Source organism: Oncorhynchus nerka, linkage group LG4 (genome assembly GCF_034236695.1).
Source record: "Oncorhynchus nerka isolate Pitt River linkage group LG4, Oner_Uvic_2.0, whole genome shotgun sequence".
NCBI lineage: Eukaryota > Metazoa > Chordata > Actinopteri > Salmoniformes > Salmonidae > Oncorhynchus > Oncorhynchus nerka.
In genome coordinates, this window is record NC_088399.1 from 97323822 (window position 1) to 97336321 (window position 12500).

The following is a 12500-nucleotide window of genomic DNA, read 5'->3' on the forward strand; positions in this document are numbered from 1 at the left end:
ATTCTGAATAACCCAGTAGTTACTGTATTTCTGTTATCATTCTGAACAACCCAGTAGTTACTGTATTTCTGTTATCCTGTTTATCATTCTGAACAACCCAGTAGTTACTGTATTTCTGTTATCCTGTTTATCATTCTGAATAACCCAGTAGTTACTGTATTTCTGGTATACTGTTTATCATTCTGAATAACCCAGTAGTTACTGTATTTCTGTTATACTGTTTATCATTCTGAATAACCCAGTAGTTACTGTATTTCTGGTATCCTGTTTATCATTCTGAATAACCCAGTAGTTACTGTATTTCTGTTATCCTGTTTATCATTCTGAATAACCCAGTAGTTACTGTATTTCTGGTATACTGTTTATCATTCTGAATAACCCAGTAGTTACTGTATTTCTGGTATCCTGTTTATCATTCTGAACAACCCAGTAGTTACTGTATTTCTGGTATCCTGTTTATCATTCTGAATAACCCAGTAGTTACTGTATTTCTGGTATCCTGTTTATCATTCTGAACAACCCAGTAGTTACTGTATTTCTGTTATCATTCTGAACAACCCAGTAGTTACTGTATTTCTGTTATCATTCTGAACAACCCAGTAGTTACTGTATTTCTGTTATCATTCTGAACAACCCAGTAGTTACTGTATTTCTGTTATCATTCTGAACAACCCAGTAGTTACTGTATTTCTGTTATCATTCTGAACAACCCAGTAGTTACTGTATTTCTGTTATCATTCTGAACAACCCAGTAGTTACTGTATTTCTGTTATCATTCTGAATAACCCAGTAGTTACTGTATTTCTGGTATCCTGTTTATCATTCTGAACAACCCAGTAGTTACTGTATTTCTGGTATCCTGTTTATCATTCTGAATAACCCAGTAGTTACTGTATTTCTGTTTATCATTCTGAATAACCCAGTAGTTACTGTATTTCTGTTTATCATTCTGAACAACCCAGTAGTTACTGTATTTCTGTTATCATTCTGAACAACCCAGTAGTTACTGTATTTCTGTTATCATTCTGAATAACCCAGTAGTTACTGTATTTCTGGTATCATTCTGAATAACCCAGTAGTTACTGTATTTCTGTTATCATTCTGAATAACCCAGTAGTTACTGTATTTATGTTTATCATTCTGAATAACCCAGTAGTTACTGTATTTCTGTTATCCTGTTTATCATTCTGAATAACCCAGTAGTTACTGTATTTCTGTTATCATTCTGAATAACCCAGTAGTTACTGTATTTCTGTTATCATTCTGAATAACCCAGTAGTTACTGTATTTCTGTTTATCATTCTGAACAACCCAGTAGTTACTGTATTTCAGTTTATCATTCTGAACAACCCAGTAGTTACTGTATTTCTGTTTATCATTCTGAACAACCCAGTAGTTACTGTATTTCTGTTTATCATTCTGAATAACCCAGTAGTTACTGTATTTCTGTTTATCATTCTGAACAACCCAGTAGTTACTGTATTTCTGTTTATCATTCTGAACAACCCAGTAGTTACTGTATTTCTGTTTATCATTCTGAACAACCCAGTAGTTACTGTATTTCTGTTTATCATTCTGAATAACCCAGTAGTTACTGTATTTCTGGTATCATTCTGAACAACCCAGTAGTTACTGTATTTCTGTTTATCATTCTGAATAACCCAGTAGTTACTGTATTTCTGTTATCATTCTGAATAACCCAGTAGTTAATGTATTTCTGTTATCATTCTGAATAACCCAGTAGTTACTGTATTTCTGTTTATCATTCTGAATAACCCAGTAGTTACTGTATTTCTGTTTATCATTCTGAACAACCCAGTAGTTACTGTATTTCTGTTTATCATTCTGAACAACCCAGTAGTTACTGTATTTCTGTTTATCATTCTGAATAACCCAGTAGTTACTGTATTTCTGTTTATCATTCTGAACAACCCAGTAGTTACTGTATTTCTGTTTATCATTCTGAACAACCCAGTAGTTACTGTATTTCTGTTTATCATTCTGAACAACCCAGTAGTTACTGTATTTCTGTTTATCATTCTGAATAACCCAGTAGTTACTGTATTTCTGTTTATCATTCTGAACAACCCAGTAGTTACTGTATTTCTGTTTATCATTCTGAACAACCCAGTAGTTACTGTATTTCTGTTTATCATTCTGAATAACCCAGTAGTTACTGTATTTCTGTTTATCATTCTGAACAACCCAGTAGTTACTGTATTTCTGTTTATCATTCTGAACAACCCAGTAGTTACTGTATTTCTGTTTATCATTCTGAATAACCCAGTAGTTACTGTATTTCTGTTTATCATTCTGAACAACCCAGTAGTTACTGTATTTCTGTTTATCATTCTGAACAACCCAGTAGTTACTGTATTTCTGTTTATCATTCTGAACAACCCAGTAGTTACTGTATTTCTGTTTATCATTCTGAACAACCCAGTAGTTACTGTATTTCTGTTTATCATTCTGAACAACCCAGTAGTTACTGTATTTCTGTTTATCATTCTGAACAACCCAGTAGTTACTGTATTACATGAACAATATCAACACTATATTCAGGCGAACGGCAAAAGAAACTCAACTGAAATTGATTTTTTTTTTAAAACAAAAAAAAAGACAACTGGTTTGAAAGGAAAATAACTAAAACACAAGAGACCCGAATAATGATGAATTACACCCATCATTACTGAGACTTTAAAAGTCTATAAACGTGCACTCAGAACCAATAAAACAACAGGAAGCAACTGACACTCATTGAGGAGTCCCTAAACACAAACAACTTCTGACAAAATTGGCGATACAAAATGGTGACATCTGGACCAACTCCTTTTAAAAACCCTCTACAACACCGTTCAAATTGATGCAAAACGCAGAACAACGCCAAATGAGCAGTTCAATAGATTAGAGAAAGGTATAACAGACAATCAAAATCCACTGGACTCCTCATTTACTGACAGGATAACAGAAATACAGTAACTACTGGGTTATTCAGAATGATAAACAGGATACCAGAAATACAGTAACTACTGGGTTATTCAGAATGATAAACAGTATACCAGAAATACAGTAACTACTGGGTTATTCAGAATGATAAACAGTATAACAGAAATACAGTAACTACTGGGTTATTCAGAATGATAAACAGTATAACAGAAATACAGTAACTACTGGGTTATTCAGAATGATAAACAGGATACCAGAAATACAGTAACTACTGGGTTATTCAGAATGATAAACAGGATACCAGAAATACAGTAACTACTGGGTTATTCAGAATGATAAACAGTATAACAGAAATACAGTAACTACTGGGTTATTCAGAATGATAAACAGGATAACAGAAATACAGTAACTACTGGGTTATTCAGAATGATAAACAGGATACCAGAAATACAGTAACTACTGGGTTATTCAGAATGATAAACAGGATAACAGAAATACAGTAACTACTGGGTTATTCAGAATGATAAACAGGATACCAGAAATACAGTAACTACTGGGTTATTCAGAATGATAAACAGGATACCAGAAATACAGTAACTACTGGGTTATTCAGAATGATAAACAGGATACCAGAAATACAGTAACTACTGGGTTATTCAGAATGATAAACAGGATAACATGCGGACCTGATGGCATCCTAAATGAGACGCTTAAACGCAACATTTCAATTGGCTATATTAAAACTGTTTAATTTGAGCCTGAGTGTAGGTTATTTCCCTGACATCTGGAATCAAGGACTCATAACCCCAATCTTTAAGTAAGGAGACATATTTGACCCTAATAATTCCAGAGCTATTTGTGTGAACAGTAACCCGGGGAAGGTTTTCTGTAGATTTATACATTTCAGAGTTATACGTACAATATAATAAGTACAATGTCTTGAGTAAATTGGATTTATACCAAAACATTGCACGACTTATCATATTTACACCCTACACACCCTCCACATCCGAAAATAATTTGATTCTATGTGGCAGACAGGACTGTTCTACAAAGTTATTGAAAGTGGTGTAGGGGGTAAAACATATGACATAATTCAATCAATGGCAATACGTGCTGCATCAAAATTGGCAAGAAAATAACAGAATTCTTTAACCAGGGGGCTGTAATCTGAGCCCTGCACTCCTCAATATTTACATCAACGAATTGGCCACTATTCTAGGAAAATCCTCAGCCCCTGGTGTTAGTCTCCGCAATTCAGAAGTGAAATGCCTACTCTTCACAGATGACCTATGCCTGCTGTCACCCACAGCACATGGCCTACAGCAGAGCCTGGACCTGCTAGAGCAGTACTGCCAGACCTGGGCCCTGGCAGTAAACCCCCACAGCACATGGCCTACAGCAGAGCCTGGACCTGCTAGAGCAGTACTGCCAGACTTGGGCTGTGGCAGTAAACCCCAAAAATACAAAAATAATGATTTTTCAGAGAAGATCCAGATCTCAGAAAATTAGACCAAGGTTCTCAATTGGTACAAAATATATAGAGTACTGCACACACTACAATTACTGAGGTTTAAATATATAGAGTACTGCACACACTACAATTACAGAGGTTTAAATATATAGAGTACTGCACACACTACAATTACAGAGGTTTAAATATATAGAGTACTGCACACACTACAATTACTGAGGTTTAAATATATAGAGTACTGCACACACTACAATTACTGAGGTTTAAATATATAGAGTACTGCACACACTACAATTACTGAGGTTTAAATATATAGAGTACTGCACACACTACAATTACTGAGGTTTAAATATATAGAGTACTGCACACACTACAATTACTGAGGTTTAAATATATAGAGTACTGCACACACTACAATTACTGAGGTTTAAATATATAGAGTACTGCACACACTACAATTACTGAGGTTTAAATATATAGAGTACTGCACACACTACAATTACTGAGGTTTAAATATATAGAGTACTGCACACACTACAATTACTGAGGTTTAAATATATAGAGTACTGTACACACTACAATTACATAGGTTTAAAAATAAGCTCAACTGGACACCTTAATGAAGCAGTGATTGAACTGAGAGAGAAAGCACGCAGGGCATTCTACGCCATTAAAAAGCTAATTCAAATTGAAATACCTATTAAAATGTGGCTAAAACTAATTGAATATGTCATTGAACCAATTGCACTTCATGTCAGCGAGGTGTGGGGTCCACTTGCAAAACAAGATTTCATCAAATGGGAAAAACACCCCATTGAAACCCTGCATGCAGAGTTCTGTAAGATTCTCCTACATGTCCAGAGGAAAACTACAAACAATGCATGCTGGGAAGAATTAGGCCAATATCCACTAATAATAAAAACAAAAAAAAGAGCAATTCAGTTTTGGAAACATCTAAAAATAAAGTGACCCCCCTCTCATATCATTACCAAGCCCTGCAATGCCAAGAGCTGAGCAAACAAAAGAGTCGCCTCATCCAGCTGGTCCTGGGGCTGAGTTCACTAACCTGTTCTACTAACACACTGAAGCCTCAGTCCCCTCATCCAGCTGGTCCTGGGGCTGAGTTCACTAACCTGTTCTACTAACACACTGAAGCCTCAGTCCCCTCATCCAGCTGGTCCTGGGGCTGAGTTCACTAACCTGTTCTACTAACACACTGAAGCCTCAGTCCCCTCATCCAGCTGGTCCTGGGGCTGAGTTCACTAACCTGTTCTACTAACACACTGAAGCCTCAGTCCCCTCATCCAGCTGGTCCTGGGGCTGAGTTCACTAACCTGTTCTACTAACACACTGAAGCCTCAGTCCCCTCATCCAGCTGGTCCTGGGGCTGAGTTCACTAACCTGTTCTACTAACACACTGAAGCCTCAGTCCCCTCATCCAGCTGGTCCTGGGGCTGAGTTCACTAACCTGTTCTACTAACACACTGAAGCCTCAGTCCCCTCATCCAGCTGGTCCTGGGGCTGAGTTCACAAACCTGTTCTACTAACACACTGAAGCCTCAGTCCCCTCATCCAGCTGGTCCTGGGGATGAGTTCACTAACCTGTTCTACTAACACACTGAAGCCTCAGTCCCCTCATCCAGCTGGTCCTGGGGCTGAGTTCACTAACCTGTTCTACTAACACACTGAAGCCTCAGTCCCCTCATCCAGCTGGTCCTGGGGCTGAGTTCACTAACCTGTTCTACTAACACACTGAAGCCTCAGTCCCCTCATCCAGCTGGTCCTGGGGCTGAGTTCACAAACCTGCTCTACTAACACACTGAAGCCTCAGTCCCCTCATCCAGCTGGTCCTGGGGCTGAGTTCACAAACCTGTTCTACTAACACACTGAAGCCTCAGTCCCCTCATCCAGCTGGTCCTGGGGCTGAGTTCACTAACCTGTTCTACTAACACACTGAAGCCTCAGTCCCCTCATCCAGCTGGTCCTGGGGCTGAGTTCACTAACCTGTTCTACTAACACACTGAAGCCTCAGTCCCCTCATCCAGCTGGTCCTGGGGCTGAGTTCACTAACCTGTTCTACTAACACACTGAAGCCTCAGTCCCCTCATCCAGCTGGTCCTGGGGCTGAGTTCACTAACCTGTTCTACTAACACAATGAAGCCTCAGTCCCCTCATCCAGCTGGTCCTGGGGCTGAGTTCACTAACCTGTTCTACTAACACACTGATGCCTCAGTCCCCTCATCCAGCTGGTCCTGGGGCTGAGTTCACTAACCTGTTCTACTAACACACTGAAGCCGCAGTCCCCTCATCCAGCTGGTCCTGGGGCTGAGTTCACTAACCTGTTCTACTAACACACTGAAGCCTCAGTCCCCTCATCCAGCTGGTCCTGGGGCTGAGTTCACTAACCTGTTCTGCTAACACACTGAAGCCTCAATCCCCTCATCCAGCTGGTCCTGGGGCTGAGTTCACAAACCTGCTCTACTAACACACTGAAGCCTCAGTCCCCTCATCCAGCTGGTCCTGGGGCTGAGTTCACTAACCTGTTCTACTAACACACTGAAGCCTCAGTCCCCTCATCCAGCTGGTCCTGGGGCTGAGTTCACTAACCTGTTCTACTAACACACTGAAGCCTCAGTCCCCTCATCCAGCTGGTCCTGGGGCTGAGTTCACTAACCTGTTCTACTAACACACTGAAGCCTCAGTCCCCTCATCCAGCTGGTCCTGGGGCTGAGTTCACAAACCTGCTCTACTAACACACTGAAGCCTCAGTCCCCTCATCCAGCTGGTCCTGGGGCTGAGTTCACTAACCTGTTCTACTAACACACTGAAGCCTCAGTCCCCTCATCCAGCTGGTCCTGGGGCTGAGTTCACAAACCTGCTCTACTACACACTGAAGCCTCAGTCCCCTCATCCAGCTGGTCCTGGGGCTGAGTTCACTAACCTGTTCTACTAACACACTGAAGCCTCAGTCCCCTCATCCAGCTGGTCCTGGGGCTGAGTTCACTAACCTGTTCTACTAACACACTGAAGCCTCAGTCCCCTCATCCAGCTGGTCCTGGGGCTGAGTTCACTAACCTGTTCTACTAACACACTGAAGCCTCAGTCCCCTCATCCAGCTGGTCCTGAGGCTGAGTTCACTAACCTGTTCTACAAACACAATGAAGCCTCAGTCCCCTCATCCAGCTGGTCCTGGGGCTGAGTTCACAAACCTGTTCTACTAACACACTGAAGCCTCAGTCCCCTCATCCAGCTGGTCCTGGGGCTGAGTTCACTAACCTGTTCTACTAACACACTGAAGCCTCAGTCCCCTCATCCAGCTGGTCCTGGGGCTGAGTTCACTAACCTGTTCTACAAACACACTGAAGCCTCAGTCCCCTCTTCCAGCTGGTCCTGGGGCTGAGTTCACTAACCTGTTCTACTAACACACTGAAGCCTCAGGACCAGAACATCCAATCAATCAGGATAAACCAAATTACAACACAGTCAAAACAAAACTACATTGCTTATTGGGAAACACAAGCACAATCACAAAGCAAAATGCAGTGCTATCTGGCCCTAAATCAACAGTACACCATAGTTAACTATTTGACCAAGTTTACTGATCAAAACCTTAGAAATACCTTGACAAAGTACAGGCTCAGTGAGCACAGCCTTGCCATTGAGGAGGGTAGACACAGGAAAACCTGGCTCCCTGTAGAGGAAAGGCTGTGCAACCACTGGACCACAGCAGAACCTGGCTCCCTGTAGAGGAAAGGCTGTGCAACCACTGGACCACAGCAGAACCTGGCTCCCTGTAGAATAAAGGCTGTGCAACCACTGGACCACAGCAGAACCTGGCTCCCTGTAGAGGAAAGGCTGTGCAACCACTGGACGACAGCAGAACCTGGCTCCCTGTAGAGGAAAGGCTGTGCAACCACTGGACCAAAGCAGAACCTGGCTCCCTGTAGAGGAAAGGCTGTACAACCACTGGACCACAGCAGAACCTGGCTCTCTGTAGAGGAAAGGCTGTGCAACCACTGGACCACAGCAGAACCTGGCTCCCTGTAGAGGAAAGGCTGTGCAACCACTGGACCACAGCAGAACCTGGCTCCCTGTAGAGGAAAGGCTGTGCAACCACTGGTCCACAGCAGAACCTGGCTCCCTGTAGAGGAAAGGCTGTGTAACCACTGGACCACAGCAGAACCTGGCTCCCTGTAGAGGAAAGGCTGTGCAACCACTGGACCACAGCAGAACCTGGCTCCCTGTAGAAGAAAGGCTGTGCAACCACTGGACCACAGCAGAACCTGGCTCCCTGTAGAGGAAAGGCTGTGCAACCACTGGACCACAGCAGAACCTGGCTCCCTGTAGAGGAAAGGCTGTGCAACCACTGGACCACAGCAGAACCTGGCTCCCTGTAGAGGAAAGGCTGTGCAACCACTGCACAACAGCAGAACCTGGCTCCCTGTAGAGGAAAGGCTGTGCAACCACTGGACCACAGCAGAACCTGGCTCCCTGTAGAGGAAAGGCTGTGCAACCACTGGACCACAGCAGAACCTGGCTCCCTGTAGAGGAAAGGCTGTGCAACCACTGGACCACAGCAGAACCTGGCTCCCTGTAGAGGAAAGGCTGTGTAACCACTGGACCACAGCAGAACCTGGCTCCCTGTAGAGGAAAGGCTGTGCAACCACTGGACCACAGCAGAACCTGGCTCCCTGTAGAGGAAAGGCTGTGCAACCACTGGACCACAGCAGAACCTGGCTCCCTGTAGAGGAAAGGCTGTGCAACCACTGGACCACAGCAGAACCTGGCTCCCTGTAGAGGAAAGGCTGTGCAACCACTGGACCACAGCAGAACCTGGCTCCCTGTAGAGGAAAGGCTGTGCAACCACTGGACCACAGCAGAACCTGGCTCCCTGTAGAGGAAAGGCTGTGCAACCACTGGACCACAGCAGAACCTGGCTCCCTGTAGAATAAAGGCTGTGCAACCACTGGACCACAGCAGAACCTGGCTCCCTGTAGAGGAAAGGCTGTGCAACCACTGGACCACAGCAGAACCTGGCTCCCTGTAGAGGAAAGGCTGTGCAACCACTGGACCAAAGCAGAACCTGGCTCCCTGTAGAGGAAAGGCTGTACAACCACTGGACCACAGCAGAACCTGGCTCTCTGTAGAGGAAAGGCTGTGCAACCACTGGACCACAGCAGAACCTGGCTCCCTGTAGAGGAAAGGCTGTGCAACCACTGGACCACAGCAGAACCTGGCTCCCTGTAGAGGAAAGGCTGTGCAACCACTGGTCCACAGCAGAACCTGGCTCCCTGTAGAGGAAAGGCTGTGTAACCACTGGACCACAGCAGAACCTGGCTCCCTGTAGAGGAAAGGCTGTGCAACCACTGGACCACAGCAGAACCTGGCTCCCTGTAGAAGAAAGGCTGTGCAACCACTGGACCACAGCAGAACCTGGCTCCCTGTAGAGGAAAGGCTGTGCAACCACTGGACCACAGCAGAACCTGGCTCCCTGTAGAGGAAAGGCTGTGCAACCACTGGACCACAGCAGAACCTGGCTCCCTGTAGAGGAAAGGCTGTGCAACCACTGCACAACAGCAGAACCTGGCTCCCTGTAGAGGAAAGGCTGTGCAACCACTGGACCACAGCAGAACCTGGCTCCCTGTAGAGGAAAGGCTGTGCAACCACTGGACCACAGCAGAACCTGGCTCCCTGTAGAGGAAAGGCTGTACAACCACTGGACCACAGCAGAACCTGGCTCCCTGTAGAGGAAAGGCTGTGCAACCACTGGACCACAGCAGAACCTGGCTCCCTGTAGAGGAAAGGCTGTGCAACCACTGGACCACAGCAGAACCTGGCTCCCTGTAGAGGAAAGGCTGTGCAACCACTGGACCACAGCAGAACCTGGCTCCCTGTAGAAGAAAGGCTGTGCAACCACTGGACCACAGCAGAACCTGGCTCCCTGTAGAGGAAAGGCTGTGCAACCACTGGACCACAGCAGAACCTGGCTCCCTGTAGAAGAAAGGCTGTGCAACCACTGGACCACAGCAGAACCTGGCTCCCTGTAGAGGAAAGGCTGTGCAACCACTGGACCACAGCAGAACCTGGCTCCCTGTAGAGGAAAGGCTGTGCAACCACTGGACCACAGCAGAACCTGGCTCCCTGTAGAGGAAAGGCTGTGCAACCACTGCACAACAGCAGAACCTGGCTCCCTGTAGAGGAAAGGCTGTGCAACCACTGGACCACAGCAGAACCTGGCTCCCTGTAGAGGAAAGGCTGTGTAACCACTGGACCACAGCAGAACCTGGCTCCCTGTAGAGGAAAGGCTGTGCAACCACTGGACCACAGCAGAACCTGGCTCCCCTGTAGAGGAAAGGCTGTGCAACCACTGGACCACAGCAGAACCTGGCTCCCTGTAGAGGAAAGGCTGTGCAACCACTGGACCACAGCAGAACCTGGCTCCCTGTAGAGGAAAGGCTGTGCAACCACTGGACCACAGCAGAACCTGGCTCCCTGTAGAGGAAAGGCTGTGTAACCACTGGACCACAGCAGAACCTGGCTCCCTGTAGAGGAAAGGCTGTGCAACCACTGGACCACAGCAGAACCTGGCTCCCTGTAGAGGAAAGGCTGTGCAACCACTGGACCACAGCAGAACCTGGCTCCCTGTAGAGGAAAGGCTGTGTAACCACTGGACCACAGCAGAACCTGGCTCCCTGTAGAGGAAAGGCTGTGCAACCACTGGACCACAGCAGAACCTGGCTCCCTGTAGAGGAAAGGCTGTGCAACCACTGGACCACAGCAGAACCTGAGACGGAGCTGCATTTCCTGACAAAATGTCCAAAATATAAAACAATTAGAGAGTGTCATTTCCCCAAATTTGAAACCCTTTTTCAAGGTTTCAAAGACCTCTCTGATGAGAACAGGCTACCCGTCCTGTTGAGGGAGGACGCAGAGAGCTGTGGTTTGGCAGCGCACTACATTGCTGCCTGCCATAAGATGAGGGACAGTGTCTGACAGACCAATCAACCTGCACATGTCCTCTACTGCTTATTGTTATTGTTCAATGTCTGGTTATTTAGACCCTGGGTTATTGTTGTTACTGTTGTCCCGTTGACTATTTTGATTCTCATTATTTTCATATTGTAAATATCCAAAATAAGCTTTGGCAATATGTACATTGTTACGTCATGCCAATAAAGCAAATTGAATTGAATTTAATTGAGTAGAGAGAAAAAGAGTAGAGTGAAAGAGAGAGGAGAGAGAGAGCAACAGAGAGGAGAGAGAGAGCAACAGAGAGGAGAGAGAGCAACAGAGAGGAGAGAGAGAGAGCAACAGAGAGGAGAGAGAGAGAGCAACAGAGAAGAGAGAGAGAGAGCAACAGAGAGGAGAGAGAGAGCAACAGAGAGGAGAGAGAGAGAGCAACAGAGAGGAGAGAGAGAGCAACAGAGAGGAGAGAGAGAGCAACAGAGAGGAGAGAGAGAGCAACAGAGAGGAGAGAGAGAGAGCAACAGAGAGGAGAGAGAGCAACAGAGAGGAGAGAGAGAGCAACAGAGAGGAGAGAGAGCAACAGAGAGAGAAAGACAGACCAGTTGTTTGTGCTTTTGACAACATGTTTAGCTTGACAATGAATAATGGAGATGGCAAGAGCACAAACAGATCTGGGACCAGGCTATAGAAGGAGACAACAGATCTGGGACCAGGCTATAGAAGGAGACAACAGATCTGGGACCAGGCTACAGAAGGAGACTACAGATCTGGGACCAGGCTATAGAAGGAGACTACAGATCTGGGACCAGGCTATAGAAGGAGACAACAGATCTGGGACCAGGCTACAGAAGGAGACTACAGATCTGGGACCAGGCTATAGAAGGAGACAACAGATCTGGGACCAGGCTACAGAAGGAGACAACAGATCTGGGACCAGGCTATAGAAGGAGACAACAGATCTGGGACCAGGCTATAGAAGGAGACTACAGATCTGGGACCAGGCTATAGAAAGAGACAACAGATCTGGGACCAGGCTATAGAAGGAAACAACAGATCTGGGACCAGGCTATAGAAGGAGACAACAGATCTGGGACCAGGCTAAAGTCGCTACAAC

The 12500-nt window shown here is 45.3% G+C and overlaps 1 protein-coding gene across 1 annotated transcript in view; it reads right to left on the reverse strand.

Annotated features, from left to right (window-relative positions):
- The window catches only part of LOC115126035 (stromal membrane-associated protein 2-like), a 122047-nt gene that overhangs the window by 21298 nt on the left and 88249 nt on the right, over positions 1-12500 (reverse strand). The window lies entirely within an intron of this gene.